Consider the following 17,528-nt stretch of genomic DNA (forward strand, 5'->3'; position numbering starts at 1 on the left):
ATATATATATATATATATATATATATATATATATATATATATATATATGTACATATATATATATATATATATATATATATATATATATATATTTATATATATGTACATATATATATATATATATATATATATATATATATATTTATATATATGTACATATATATATATATATATATATATATATATATATATATATATATATATATATATATATATATATATGTATATATATATGTACATATATATATATATATATATATATATATGTACATATATATATATATATATATATATATATATATATATATATATATATATATATATATATATATATATATATATTATTTATTTATTTATTTATGTGTTTCAGCCAAGTGGCTGCGGTCATGCTGGTGCACCACCGTGATTTTCACGTTCCTTGCATGGCTCTTCTCCCCCACCTGACATGGTCCAATCAAGAGTTTTGATGGCACATCTGGTGTATAAGAGAATTTGACACAGCTGCCCTGAACTGCGTCTCATTACGAGCCATTGGTTCGTCTGGTATCGTGGAGAGGAAAGCGTCAAGTTTTGTCTTGAAGACCTCCGCATCCGTGTCTTGCATGTCTCTCAAATGTTTTGGCAGGGCATTGAAGAGCTGAGGTCCTCTGAAACCGAGGCTGCTGCAGTATCTCGTTCTTATGTGAGATGCAGTGGACGGTACCTTTGGCACCATGCAGCGGCGACCCGTGCGGGCATTCCTGTAGTACTTGATACCAAAGTTTGGCACCAGTCCTTCCAGTATTTTCCATATGTATATTATTACATATCTCTCGCGTCTGCGCTCCAGGGAGTAGAGACCTAGTGCCTTCAATTGCTCCCTGTAGTTCATCTGTTGGACTGTGGCGATCTTTTTTGTATAGTGCCGCTGAATTGCCTCGAGTTCTGCTGTCCGCTTAACACTGTGTGGTGACCACAACTGAGAGCAATAGTCTAGGCGGCTCAGAACAAATGTCTTCCATAGAATCAACATGACTTTTTGAACCCTTGTACGGAAAGTCCTCAGTATCCACCCTGTCAGTTGTCTGCACTTTGCTGTCAACTTGACAATGTGCATGTGAAATGATGCATCACTACACATGTTGATGCCCAGATCTCTTACTGTTTGTGGTTCTGGGATTGCAGTACCTCCAGGCCCTGTGTATGCCAGTTGGGAGGTACTTGTGGTCTTGTAGCGCAGTACTTCAAATTTTTTTGCATTGAACTTCATATTATTTTGCTCTGCCCACTCATATATTGCACTTAGGTCATTCTGCAGGCTTACAATATCATCAGGATTCTTTATTGCCTGAGATATCTTTGTGTCATCAGCATAGCTAGTGACAGTGGCTCTCCGAGTGACCGTGGGCATGTCCAGAAGGGCCACTATGAACAGTAGTGGCCCCAGAACAGTTCCTTGTGGAACACCGCTCAATATTTGTGTTTCCCTAGATAGTTCTCCATTGGCTGCAACTGTCTGACTTCTACCATTCAGGAAGTCATGCAGCCACTCTCCTAATTTACCAGCTATGCCAAGGTTTCGCAGCTTGTGACATATCAAGCCATGATCAACTTTGTCAAAGGCTTTTGCAAAGTCGAGATATATCACATCAACATTTGAATGGTCAAGCAGCTGCTTCAGGACCCAGTCATAATGCTGCAAGAGTTGCGTGAGGCAGCTTCTACCTGGACGGAAACCATGCTGGGTCTCATTCAGCAAGTCATTTTCTTCTAGGAACGCAATCAATCTCCTTCTGACAATTCGTTCCATGACTTTGCTAATATGTGAAGTCAGAGAGATGGGCCTGTAGTTCCCAGCTTCTACTCTGCTTCCACCTTTATGGATAGGACATATGGTGCCTTCCTTCAGCTTTTTGGGAAGTTTACCATTTGCAAGGAAACTCTGGAAGAGTATCCGGAGTGGTCCTGCTAATTCTTGTTTACACGACTTTAAGAGGACAGCTGGGAAACCATCGGGGCCAGTTGCCGAATTTGAGCTCATTTCATTTATGGTAGCTATCACATCTTCCTCTTCAATGTCGATGTAGGTAATGGATGCAGTCTCCTTCTGCTGAGTGCTATTGTCAAAGAAATCAGCTGGGTTCTTTATCTGCATGTGACTCAGAGGAGAGGTGAAGACACTCTTGAATTGTCTACTGAGCACTTCACTTATCCATGTGGGATCTGCAGTCAGTGAGCCATTAGGCAGGAATAGGGGTCCTATCTTATACTCCACCGTAGCAGTCTCCTTTGCAAATCTATAGAAAGCCTTGGGGTTTGTTTTTATGCTTTCTACTGCTCTCTTCTCCTTCTCTGCTCTCTCCTTTTCATGGGAGAGTTTAATTTTGTTTTCTATTTCTAACAGTGTTAGTTTTAATTTAGCCCTTTTCCTATCCTCCAGTTCTCTATTTAACTGGTTTGAGACCTTTGTTCTGTGTCTCATAAGGATTTTCCTGTCTCTAGGAATTCTATTGGCATGTTTGCTGGTCTTTCTATATGGCACGTATTTGGTGCATATGTCTTGTATGGTTGACATAAAATGACTTAGTTTGAGGTCATTGTCTTGTATAGAAAGCCTGTCATGCCAGTTTTGATTTCGAATCTCTCTGCGAATTGACTTCCAGTCCGCCCCGTGGAAATTCAGGTTGGATATTGTTTGAGTCCTCCTGGTGGGGTGGGTGTCAGTGGGTTGTCTAGGACCATACATAGCTAATTCTATAATGTTATGATCTGAGAGAGATGTGGGCGTTATTTTCACATTATGGATTAGGCTCACATTGTTTGTGAAGCAGAGATCCAAAATATTGCTTCCCCTGGTTGGTTGGAGTATCACTTGTACCATGAACAGCATGTTGGATAGTTCTAGCAATGATTTTGCCTGGCTTTGTTCATGCAGTGACATCCTAGAGAGGATGTGACCTTCAGGCCATTTAACATTTGGGAGGTTAAAGTCGCCTAGGAAAAGTATATTGATGTGTTGGTCCAGATTTGTCAGGACCTCTTCTATGCGTCTGAGGCTGTCCTCAAATTTACCTTCCTGCTTTGCGGTATTTGGTGGACGGTATGTTGAGCATACAACTACATCAATTTGTTTTATGTGTACTATTAAAGTATCACATACAGAGTTTGAGTGTGATAGTAGTAGTAGGGGTGTGACATCTTCTCTGATGTACATTGCAACTCCCCCATGATTTCTATCCCTTCTGTCTGTTCGGAGTACGGCATACTCTGGTATATTTATCTCCGCATCTGCTATATTAGGTGTTAGATGCGTTTCGGTAAGCACCATGCATATTGCTTGATTGCATGTTACTAGGTCTTTCAAGTATAGGAACTTGTCTTTGCCGCCTGTTCATAATAGGCCCCGGATATTCAGTAGGAATATGGGTGTGATATCTGTGCAGGGGTTCCTGGTGTTAGCGGTGGCCATCCCTGATCCATCATCTGTGGTGGTCTTGGACAATGGTGCGTGTGGCGTTGACTCTGTACCCTCTGCATCCACGTTAACTGTTGTACCATTTTCTGGGCCACGCTTAAAAAAGCTTGCTGCTCGGCTACTGCAGTTCGTACAGCTTCTGCATATCGCCTTTTTTTGGGAGCAGAAGGAATATACGGACTTCTCTCTTTGTGAGTCCTGTTGGTATTTGGTGGATTATGTGTACGTAGATTTAAGCTTTCTGGTCTCCCTTTTCTGCGCTCCCGCTTATTTTGTTGTAAGTGGTTATCAACCTTGTTTAGCTGGTTGTGTTTGGGATGGGCAAATTTGCAGTTTCGTCCCTTTTCCCCGTGCCAGCAGGTACACCATTTAGGTAGAATTTACAGATCTGTTTCTTTTTCTTTTTATCTGTGTGACGTGTTTGGGCTTGAAGCCTGTTTGTGTTTACCGTCTTCTTGTCTGTTCTCCTGTCTTTGTCGTTTGTGGTGTAGCGTTGACTGTATTCACCATGGTCATTGCATCCCTCATCAGTGGCTACAGCACTGGTGGCATCTGTCTTGTCTTGGTGATATATATATGTACATATATGTATATATATGAACACAATTGTCATGTGGTGAAGCAACTGTTGCTGATCCCTTAATTTTGTTTATACACACACACACACACACACACACACACACACACACACACACACACACACACACACATACATACATATATATATATATATATATATATATATCATCATCATCATCATTTAACCTCCGCTTTCCATGCTAGCATGGGTTGGAAGCTTTGACTGGGGACTGGCGAAGCGGATGACTACACCAGACTCCAATCTGATCTGGCAGAGTTTCTACAGCTGGATGCCCTTCCTAACGCCAACCACTCCGAGAGTGTAGTGGGTGCTTTTTACGTGCCACCGGCACGAGGGCCAGTGCGGTGGTACTGGCAATGGCCACGCTCAGATGGTGTTTTTTATGTGCCACTTGCACAGGAGTCAGCCAGTGTTTTGTTCACATACAACCGGCACAAGTGCCAGTAAAGCGAAGCTGGAAACGACCGCGCTCAAATGGTGCTTTTTACGTGCCACCGGCACGGGAGCGAGACCGCTGCTTTTGCAGTGATTCCCCTCGGATGGTGCTGTTAGCGCTCTACCGGCACGGGTGCTAGTCATCGAATTTGGTTAAGTTTCGATCTCACTTGCCCCAACAGGTCTTCGCAAGCTGAGTTTAGTGTCTATTGAGGGAAGGTTGGCATGGGTGCCAGTGATCAAATTTGGTTCAATCTCGATTTCGATTTCGATTTCACGTGCCTCAACAGGTCTTCGCAAGCAGGAAAGGTACGCATAAGTGGGCTAACGACACCCCTGGTAAAAGCCACGGGTTATGGTCTCACTTGTCTTGCCGGGTCTTCTCACGCACAGCATATTTCCACAGATCTCGGTCACTAGTCATTGCCTCGGTGAGGCCTAATGTTCGATGGTCGTGCTTCACCACCTAATCCCAGGTCTTCCTGGGTCAACCTCTTCCACAGGTACCCTCAACTGCTAGGCTGTGAAACTTTTTCACACAGCTATCCTCATCCATTCTCGCCAAGTGACTATACCAGCGAAATCGTCTCTCTTGCACACCACAACTGATGCTTCTTAGGTCCATCTTTTCTCTTAAGGTACTTACACTCTGTCGAGTATGCACACTGACATTACACATCCATCGGAGCATATTGGCTTCATTCCTTACGAGCTTACGCATGTCCTCAGCAGTCACGGCCCATGTTTCACTGCCATGTAGCATGGCTGTTCGTACACATGCGTCATACAATCTGCCTTTTACTCTGAGCGAGAGGCCCTTTGTCACCAGCAAAGGTAAGAGCTCCCTGAACTTTGCCCAGGCTATTCTTATTCTAGCAGCTACACTTTCAGCGCACCTTCCCCCGCTACTGACTTGGTCACCTAGGTAACGGAAGCTATCAACTACTTCCAGTTTTTCTCCCTGGAATATAGCAGAAGTTGTTCTCTGTACATATTCAGTGTTGGTGGACCCCTACCTCTACCCGGAATTCTTCACTGTACTCAATGCCAACCCTCATGCATACTGCATAACATGTATGTTTTCTATCTATTTGTCTATCATTTTTGTTGTTGCTAGAAATTAGTCCCTGTACCAAATTTCGATTGTCATCCCCCGGAAATCAAGATTTATACATGAATTTTATAATTACACACGAAATGATATATTATATATAGAAAGGTTTTTGTTCAAAATTGCGTTACTAGAAAACATATTTACTGTTGAATTTCTTTCGCCATATCAATAATGTTTATTGCAGTTGTTATTTTTGACTTCGGAAAATAACAAATATTTAGAGACTCTTTCGCTGTTCCATTGGTTAATCCTAATCCATGTTTTGACTCTGTTAACACAAAAACGTATATAATTCTTTGTTGGTATCAATAGGTCAAACATCAATAAATCACAACATTTTTAGAGTGTTGGACTCCATCCAATATTCAATATGTGCAGTCGTGAGAATGTCAAGGATTGCTATCCAAAACTTTGCTGAGTTAATATTGATTTCGTTGGTTTAGAGAGAAGGTTATTTTTTTAAAAATAAGAGTAGGGTTTTTAGTCACTTCAATCGACTCTAGTATAAATATTATTTAAATGTCGATAAGCTGAAAAGTAACATTAACCCCAGATGAATTTGATCTCGAAAGAAGATTGAGTGATGAAAAGGAATATTATAAGCAATGTACCTGACATACTACAGAAACGGCAATCCACTCTTCGATTTAATAGTTTTCAAAGAATATTGGCAAACATTTTCTTAAAGCAACCTTTTCTTTATGTATGTATGTATGTATGTATGTATGTATGTATGTATGTATGTATGTATGTATGTATGTGTGTGTGTGTGTGTGTGTATTCAAGTCTTTCTTTCGCTGCTCTATGGGTAACTTCCTGACTGTTTTTCAAAGGAAATTTGATTATAGATAACATAAAATAGGCAAATAACTTTCTTTAAAACTTCATACTAGAAATTATGGATATGAAAATAACGCTCGACTTATACGCAGTAGTCAAAGTTAAACTATTTATACTGAGAAAAAAGAAAAATGCGAAGAAATAATTATGTAATATAAAAAAAAGACGATATTAGTGAAGTAGATGAAGTTGATGTTTCGCTGATAAGGTTATAACAATATCAAAGCATACCCAGAATTATATCCCCTCCTTACTAAACCAAAATAACAGTAGTCTTTGACTAACATTCTTTTTTCTGCAAAGCATAATTTTTACGAGTTAAATAGATTTTTTTTCATAGTATTTGTAGTGATTATGTTAACATTAACCTACTAATACTAACGATGTCTGAATCTCGCTTGAGTAAAATATCAAATGCCTTTTCATCTAAACTATTTTCTTTATCATTTTTTAAATTATATAATGCTTTTATAATAAAAGCATGACATATATTACGGTTATGTATAACTTTCGCTCTTATATCTTCATTTTAAAACCAATAGAATATGCAAATTTCCTTTGTTTTAAAATCCATTTACTTTACCGTTCTCTCTTTTTCGATCCACAGTTTCGTTTAATCACATATATATATATATGTATCAGAAGCATGCAGAGTCTTTGCTTGACTTCACTGACGCACTCTTTATGGAGCAGATGGTACATCACCCCACAAAGGGAAAGAATATGCTGGACCTATGTTTCACAAACGGCTCAGCACTCATACATGACGTGAAAGTGACACCGACTCTTTTTTCGGACCATAATTTAATAGAGCTAGTGATGTATGGACCACAAAAGACCACGGACATACGAAATACTAGAAACGCTCATCTCATCTCTAGTCTGAATTTCCACAAAGCTGACTGGAAGGGCATTGAGAAAGAGGTCCTGAAATGTAACTGGTCCACCATCCTCTCGGGGGAAAACATCGACATGAAACTACAGAACTTCTTGGCAACCATATATGACATCTACAGTAAGTTTACCCCAAAGGGAGCACCAAATCAACGGGCGAAGAAATATATAATACCCAGGGATAGGAGGGTACTAATGAGACTAAGAGCAAAAATCTCAAACCGTCTAAATGGACATCTAAAAGATTTCAAACCAATCCACCACGAATGCACTTTGCTTGAGATTGAACACGCACTCAAACTTTCCCATGAAAAGGAAAGGGCAGAAAAGGAAGCCTGGGCTGTCAAAAACATTAAAGCGGACCCTAAGGCCGTCTATAGATATGCGAAAGAATCTGCTTCAGTGCGTTACAAAATAGGACCGCTACTAGATGAAAATGGCTCACCAACAGTGGACCCCCAGAGGATCAGTGAATTACTGAATACACAATACAAGAGTGCTTTCAGTATACCGCTGGGGAAGCTACGAATGAATGTGCCGGATGGGTTCTTTGACCCCGAATACACACATTGTGAAATGGCAACTATTGATAACATCAACATAGAGGAAACTGATGTGATATCGGCCATTGAAGAGCTGAGCTCGAATTGGGCAACGGGCCCTGATGGATTCCTGTCGGCCTTGACACATTTCCTGTAATCAGTGAATGTGCTTCACTAGAAATATAATTGTTTGTAAGAGCTTGACAGGCATCTTCAGCCAGCTAGTCATGCTACTTCAGGCTGATGACGAGCAAAAACTCAGAAACATGTCCCTGAATGCAGGCTTGGCTGGGTGGAGGTGCTTGTCTCCCCCTTGTAAACATAAGAACACAAGAAATGTGTCAAGGCCGACAGGAAGCGGTCCAGCTTCCTAGGGCTAAATAGCAGTAGTATAATTCCCTTATTGGGACTGTCATATTAAGTTGACAGTATACAACTACTTTATCGTAACACTGCTGCTTAAGTCTCTCTGTGAGATTTAGAAATGGATCATTTCTAATTTTTGTAATCAGAGAATATGTATATATATATATTAAACAGATTTTGTTTTGGTCGTTATGTCCTACTTTATCCCGCTTTTACGTTTAAAGTGATATCTTCAAACAGTAACTTGAGTTTTTCTTCTGCATTCAATGATACTAGAATGTTCTCTCTGTGTAGACCTCCGACAGTTTTGGCGCATTTGATGTATGCAGAACTAGTAAAAAATACCTATTTGACTGTCGCTGTACTTAGGTATTCCACTTTCTGTATTATATTACATATTTTTATCATGAGTCAACAAAAACGAATGAGTATTCCGTTTTTAAACGAGTTTATAATAATTTCTCTTCTCATATACGGCTTCTAAAACTTGAGAGAAAAGCATGAAAGTTACAAAATCTCAATATCCTTGCTTTAGATATTTATCACCTTGTGCCTAAGTAGCTAAATCAATATTCAAAACATGTACGTTAAATAGGTCAAAACAAAACAAAATATAAAGTTTAATATTTTCAAGTTACGAATAAGTCATCATTAAGTAGTCCACTGAGAATATTGAGAAGGCTCCTGGACTAAATTAGATTATGGACAGCTTCCATTGGAATGTTTATGTTTTACTCTATTCAACACAAAGGCTTCTAACTTTAATGGTTATTATAACACTATTAAGCTAATCAGTATTCGAAGATATTTCACAACTGGTAAACAATTTCGTTCATCTTCATTTATGCAGTCATCAATAAAATATTTTTTTCTAAACGTTTCGTCATGTTTCTTCATTAAGTTTATACACTTGTCAACCATTCTTGATGTTAGTATCGAGATGATGGATGGCAAGTGCTGCAGAGTAGGAGGTAAGTTTATAATGAAAGGAACTTGTAACGTGTGTTTAATTCCATGTTGCAGCTACAACACTTTGCTTTTCTTCGCTGATACATTCGCGAAAGGAATGGGTGGGTTAGTTTCTCTTCGTCCTCCATCTGGAGTTCCTAAAATTCATTGACTATTCAAAGATAGTCTTGTCCCTGAAAGAGTCAACAAAGCCCGTTTGTAGCACCAGGGCGCAGTAAGAGAAAGTAAAACAGCTTCAGCTGGAAATCGACACTGAGTAAGCGACTTAATTCGAAACCTCGCAATTCGATACTGCCAATTGTTTCTTTTGAGAATATAAAGGAAGGACATTGAATACTTTGGCAGTCACATCCTGCTTAAGAGCATGGGCAGCAAAACTAAAAGGAAATGGATTCAATAATCGATCGAAGTCGAATTGTGGAATCGGATCGGTGGGGTCTTCTTTCTTTTCACCTTTCGCTTGTTTATATTGATGAACACTGTAGAGTTGACAGTATAAAATTGAGAGAAGGTATCGAATTAAGTCGTTTACTCAGAGTCGATTTCCAGCTGAAGCTATTTTCTTTTCTTTACACTGCTAAAGGCATTTGGAAAACTTTAAGAATCACAATGTCTTAGAGACCTTATAGAGTGACGTAGGGTAATGTAATATAGCATAATTACGCAAAGCAATTTGTATTTATTCTAGGTCTTAGGTTCAAGCATTTGATTGTATTACGTTAAATCTCACCAAAACGAGATTGAGTGCTCTCATCACTTTGTTGCGCTGTTTCATCTGTCGTTTTACGTTGAATCCAAATCTCGCCAAAGTCACCTTTTTTCTTTCATCCTTTCAGGGTTCATAAAATAAAGTACCAGTCAAACACTGTAATTAATGGCATTGACTAAAACCCATCCCTTACAATTGCTGGATTTGTACTTAAATTAGAAACTACAATGTAGTGGATTGGTAAAAACGTTAGACAAAAGTTCTGGGTTGAAATTCCGACGACCTTTACTTTTCCTTTCATCCCTTTAGGGTCGACAAAATAAAGTGCAAATCAAATATTGGCGTTTTTAGGGGGTTAGCTTTGAGAGTTGCATTCCCTCGCGTTCGGTAAAAATGTGTTTATTATGGTAGTTTGACTTTTAGAGTTCCTCTTAGCGTGAGACATTCTTGTATAGTAATGCCCTTATATAAATTAATATATATATGTATATATATATATAAAGAAATATATATATATATAAGTATATGTATATAAAGTATATATATATAAAGTACGTATATATATATATATATATAAGTATATATATATATATATATATATATATATATATAAGTATATATATATATATATATATAAATATAAAGTACATATATATGTAAGTGTATATATATATATATATATATATATCAAGTACATATATATATATATGTATATATATATATATATAAGCATATAAATATATTTATATTAATATATTTAAGTATATATATATAAAGTACATATATATATGTATATATATATATATATATATATATATATATATATATTATATATATATAAGCATATATATATATAAGCATATATATATATTTATATATGCATATATATATATTTATATATGTATATATATATATATCTATCTATCTATATATATATATATATATATATATATATATATATATATATATATATAAGCATATATCTATATATATTTATATATGTATATATATAAGCATATATATATCTTTATATGTATATATATATATAGGATCGATTCAGTCGACATATACAATTGTAAATGAGTTTTGGCTTTATGTCATTGTAAGAAATCGTTAATTACTCTTACGTAATTCATCGGATGAAACTGTTTTGAAATACTACTTTTATAGTTTTTTTTTGCTTTAGCTTTACTGTATTATTTACAATTTTATTTAGAATTAATTAACGATAAATTGAAACACTAAAAGAATGTACCATGAAATAAATCAATAATGGACTATAATAGAATTAAGTGAAATAGTTTTTCACTGTTGTTTTGATTTATAAAAATCTGGGTACTTTTCTTACAACCTCGCAATTTACGTAATTTAATAAATTCAAAAATTTCATTCATCAAGCTATTTCTTATCTAATAAAAACAGTATCGCTGTTTCTTATTAAGCATCACTATCATCTTCCGTCCAATACAATATATCTAATCACATGAAAATTAGGTGGCTCTGTTTTCATCTAGGCTGTTTGCTTGATAGATTGCTAGAATGTCTGCTCTTCTCTGTCAGAAATAACGAAAACCAGGAAACTTGATTATTTTTATGATTGATTACTGAAGAGAATTAAATAAACTTGTTTGTTTTGTTTCTCGAAATAAATTTTGCATTTTAGGAAGTTGTTGTTGAAGCCCAGATGAATGCTGATTCAGCATTCCTTCGATCGAGGTTATTCCACTTATGACCGTACCATCTTTATATCCCGTCAGTTTTATATAGGGGTACCATGTTCAAATGTGATCCTTCCTTAAAACCGTGACGTATCGTTTCAGCAAGATTTCGTTGCTATTTCTGGTAGATCAAACGACTTCTTGGCGTCTTTTTTGTCAACCTTAACTTAGGATGCTAAACATTGTCACTTGATACTAACACACGGACGTAGCGGGGAACTTAAAAAAATTTTTAAGATCAATCATGTGACTATTCTCTACCAATCAAACCCTATTCAAAACATTAATTTGAGACAGGAACTCCCTATAAAAATAGGGCAAACTTCAAACACTAGTCAGAAGCAAAACAGCTGCATCATAAGGTACGTCTTTATTTTTTAAGATCAATCATGTGACTATTCTCTACCAATCAAACCCTATTCAAAACATTAATTTGAGACAGGAACTCCCTATAAAAATAGGGCAAACTTCAAACACTAGTCAGAAGCAAAACAGCTGCATCATAAGGTACGTCTTTCTTTTTTAAGATCAATCATGTGACTATTCTCTACCAATCAAACCCTATTCAAAACATTAATTTGAGACAGGAACTCCCTATAAAAATAGGGCAAACTTCAAACACTAGTCAGAAGCAAAACAGCTGCATCATAAGGTACGTCTTTCTATTTCAAACTTTTGAAAATCTGTGTAAACTGTGGAACCGGTTAAATCTTTAAATATAATGGTAACAAATATTTTAACACTATTCTCAGTGCATTTTCAACTTCTATATTTCCTATATTTCTACCCGTGTAGAATAAAATAACTTTGTTTTGTATATATATATATATATATATATATATATATATATATGACTATATATGAGTATATATGTATGTCTCTATGTATAAACATATGTATGTGTATGTATTTCAGCCATGCGGCTGCCGTCATGCTGAAGCACCGCCGTGACTTTGTACCCTTTCCACAGCCCTCTTATGCGATTGATTTGTTTTATATGATTGATTTGTTTTTATATGTAGTGATTGACGCTGATTATGCATAACATTAACAAGATATTTACAGCCCTCACTTATAAAAGCATGTTAGCTGAACCATGAAGAAAGTACTCGATCAACTTCAGTGGGAAATTTATGTTGGTCAATAGATTTATTTAACAAAGGACACGAATATCTATTCAAAACTGCCGGCTGTAGACTGACCTGTAACTTTTTTGTTATAGATTGCCACAATGCATTGCATGGATAGCTTACTTATAGGTAACACTGATTCCTTTATTTGCCCCCAGAGCACCCAATTTATAAATCGTTAATGATAAGAAAACATAGATGATTATAAAATAACAAGGCAAAAAATAAGCGAAAACACCGATCATTTTTTTACTCTCGTACAATAAAGATTTGAATATGCGCACACTAATGGAAATAAAAATACAAAAATAAACATACAAGTAAACAAATAAAATAAACTATACATATACACTATCAAACAGGCGTGTTCATTCATATGCTTTCCTTCACATATGTGTATACTTTTAGAGGAGTCGCATACAGTCATGTGCAAGGTATGTATTTATGTGTGCATGTATATCCACATTGTGTTATAAACATATGCATAAGTATACACTGTTTCACACCAATATATAAAGGTAATGCGTGAGATATTGATACATGCGCACGCATATACAATTACAAACGCGCGCACACTCACATCCACACGCATAGGCACATAAACATATCAAAGTACTCTTCAAGAGACAAAAACACACTCAGTAATATTGTGGACATACTTGTACCAACGTGAAAAACAATCAATATTGAGGACACACAATATAGTAATAAGCCTTAATTTTTCATTGTTGTCCTTAGATAATGAAGAGTGTCAGACACACCCTTGTTTCAATAGCTGTTGAAAAACCCTGAAATAATATTAATACAGAAATAACATTATCTTCGCTAAACCGTTCTTTGCAATGGAATTAATTCCCTCATTTTCAGCCTGAAGTGTTTTCTATTATGTGTCCGTAATGTATTGAAATGGCATTCAGCTGTGTTTAATAGGTTCCTTTTACACACTTTTTGTAGGCGACAATATTATCGATCACAGCTAATAAATTAAGAAACAAATGAAAATGAAAATAAAACAACAAAATAATACAATACAAAACAATCTTCAGATATATTGTTGCAAGCTGCTAGCTTTACTTTCCACTGCAACATATTCTTCCATGACTATACTGTTTCAAGCTATAAAATAATAAAAACATAAATTCTGGCTGTAAACTTCTCAGTTCTCTTTATATATTTGAATGTGTCATATGTTATATGGTCTATCGTGCGATAAAGTCGAATTGTGTAATGATAAGTTTTATCACATATCTTAGCCAAAATTTAATGAAAGTCCATTTAAAGCTTCTTCGTTATTTTCGTTCAGCGAAGTGGTGTGCAAGCCATTTAAGTAATTTCATCTTGAAAACATTGCAAGTAATACATTCCACCTTTTTTTTATCAAGTAATATTTAAATATCGTTAGTACTGAATTTAATATTGAATATCTTGTTATTGAAGACATCGAAGAAAAAGATATTGAAGAGAGAAAGAGAGAAAAAATCCTATAGTTATGGTGAAAACAAATATATTTTATTCTTGAGTTTATTACGTGTAAATTAGTTGTAATGTTACGTTTTTGATTATAAAGCTGAATCTAAACATCGAAACATTGGATAGTTGGGGGTGTATTAAAGACAATAATCAATAAAATTAATTTCATTGGACAAAAGATCTACATTTGCTGTCAAGAGATCATAACAAAAATAGAAACAAAAAAGTTACTACCGATATCGTTACGAGACATACAGAAATATAGCATTTTGTTCCATATTCAGTCGTATTAAGAGCAGGACAGTCAAATTTCCCGTGAGGAAAAACTATATCAGATATAAAGATTATAAAATATATTAATGTTGATTGCTTTTGGATATGATGAAGGCGTAAATGTGGCCGCCTACCTAAGAGAGAAATAATTAGCTCATAGCTATTTATAATGCATAAACTAGAACAAAGCTAAACTGGTCTGTCTAATTTGTATAACAGTCCATGCGCCGACAACGTGAATTAATAATGCACATGTATAGCGTTCTGTTTTGAATAATTTGAAATGTAAAGCAGTAACTTTTCGATGAAACTATAACTTAGCTTCCCTGTGAAATGGAAAATAAAGTGGTTATACAACAAACTTTGTCTTTTAGGAGCGAGAGAAAGTGATTAATTTATGTAGTTTCTAGTCTTGTACCTTCATCAAAAAAAAAAAAAAAAAAAGAATATCCAACGTCTGATTACTATTGTTAATAATATCTCTTATGTAGACGGGTTTTACTTCTCTGCTGAGGTTTTAACAAGAATAGAAAACAGTCAAATTGATGTCTTCTATATATGGATGAATAAAACGTATGTAACAACTTTGATTACTTTTCATAGTGACGTTAAATTTTATATTTATTAAAAAAATTCATAACTTACCTTTCAAATCATCTAAAATATGTTGTACAAGGGACTACATATATTCATACATATATATATACACACATTCACATGTATGCATATATGTAATCTTAAATTAAAAACCACAAATCTTGCAATTACAGCTACCCAGGGTTTCCTGGTCAAAATAATACTTTATTCCGCCATTTATCAAGCTGAAAACAAGACCGTTTGTCAGTTGTCGTTCGAGCAGATTTGTATGTATGCATCTCTCTTCTATTTTTTAATTATCATAAATCTTCAACTGAAGAGGGAGCCAATTTCCAACAAAGATACTGGGCTCAATCCTTGGGATGTAGCTAACAGACAAATTCACATTTGGAACTTGAGAAAAGCCTTGCAATTTTTACTGTTCCACTCACAAACTGCACTTGCAATGTACAAATTAGCTGGTCGATTTCTCATTCTGAAAATCCTAGTTTATCCAGATTCTCCTTTAAGCATTTACTAACAAAACCTAGTGCTCCAATTCTTATTGGCATGAATATGAATTCATAGTCTGGATTCAGAAGCTGGAGGTTTCGAAGCAATTGTCCGTAGACATCCTCTTTTTCTTTAATTTTCAAAGAGATATTTATATCTGCAGGACAGCTGACCTCTATGACGGTAATACTTGTATGTATGTATGTATGTATGTATGTATGTATGTATGTATGTATGTATGTATGTATGTATGTATGTATGTGTGCCTCTTAGTTCTACTGATAGCCATCGGCGACTAAACAGGCATCTTTACCAAGCCTGCTTGGTAAGGAGAGTGGTTTTCATTGGATGACCTACAGGATGTAATAAAGCCCACCAAAGGACAGATGAATTCAGTAGATTAAACGGTTACCTAACAGTCGAGAGCGAGGGACCCCTTGCCTTTGTTTAGACATTTCTCTCGGAGAAGGAAATTCTGAAATAACACACGCCTCATTGCGAGACTGGAGGTCTTGATCGTTTCTGGACTACTTGACTTTGCATTGACTTTAAATTTCAGCACGGGCATTCGTTGTTTTTAACATCAAGGTTAAGATAATTTGTCAGTGATAGTCATATTCATCTACGAGTTGACAGGCACTGTGCACGTGTGTATGAGTGTAAAGATCAATATGCAATATTTTGCTGCTTATTGGACTATACATACGAGGGGTTACCGAAAAGAAAGCGGAATTTTGCAATATTTTATTCACTCTATTTTACATGCTTAAATTTTTATCGTCTTCAAAGTATTCTCCCTTTGAAACAATGAATCGGTTCAGGCGCATTTTCCTCTATTCGAAACAGGGCTAGGACTCTTGCAGAGTGATACCTTTTAACGCCTCCGTCGTTTTTCTCTTCATCTCTTCCACATCTGCAAATTCCGTAGCACCAACTTTCGTCGCCACTGAGGACCTTTGAAAAGAGATCCGGATCAACTTCCAACTGTTCTTTCAGTTCACGACATGCATTCGGTTGTGACTGCTTCTTATCTTGCGTGAGCAAGCGAGGTACAAATTGTGCTGTAACTCCTTTCATTCGCAATTCCTCGCTCAAAATTCGTTGGCAGGAGCTCTAGGACACACCAGTGATATCAAGTTCGTCAAAAACGTAAAATTTTCACCGTTGAGATTATTTTGCAAGGACCTGAATAAATAAAAATCCGAAGGAGCAATGTCTGGTGAATATGGTGCAAAATAATCTCAACGGTGAAAATTTTACGTCTTTGAAGGACATAAAAACCACCTTAATGGGTTTTTTGCCAAGAAACTACCGAAACTCTGGGAAGACGGAATCTTTAAGTTCAAGTAAAGATGGAGAAAGGTTGTGCAACAAAATGGTTCATATTTAGTTGAATAAATATCTGATGGCATAATTTTGCTTTGTCTTTTAATTTCCCTTAAAAATCGGCATGAAGTTCCTGGACAACCCAATAGTTCCGTATTTTGTCAAAAGAAAAGGGATTTTCTTTTTGAAGGAAACACCATATCAGCAAGTGTCATCTGAAACTATGCGTCAATTACTGTTGCTTTTGCTGTTTACCCCAATGTCAGTCCTCGTCTTGCAAATCTAGTTTTAAAGACATTTCAGTCTTTTTCCCAGGCACACTTCAAAAGGCCACGTTATTCAACGTGCTTTTATTGCTCTTCTTCAAAGAATGTGATATGAGGAAATTTTACTGCCATTTTTAGCAGATCGAGTGAATAAGAACAGGCTGTTTCGTGTCGGCTAGATTAATTTCATTTCTCTTATGTTAAATTCAAAGGAAATCAAGCAGAATCAATTGTGCGTCAGATCATGTTTAGCATTAAATAATCACTGGCACCATACGATACACTGCCGTATCAACTTATCTCTAATATTTAAGCCTGAAGAATTATAGTAT

The sequence above is a fragment of the Octopus bimaculoides genome, chromosome 1 (assembly GCF_046866305.1).
Source record: "Octopus bimaculoides isolate indiv1 chromosome 1, ASM4686630v1, whole genome shotgun sequence".
Taxonomy (NCBI): Eukaryota; Metazoa; Mollusca; class Cephalopoda; order Octopoda; family Octopodidae; genus Octopus; species Octopus bimaculoides.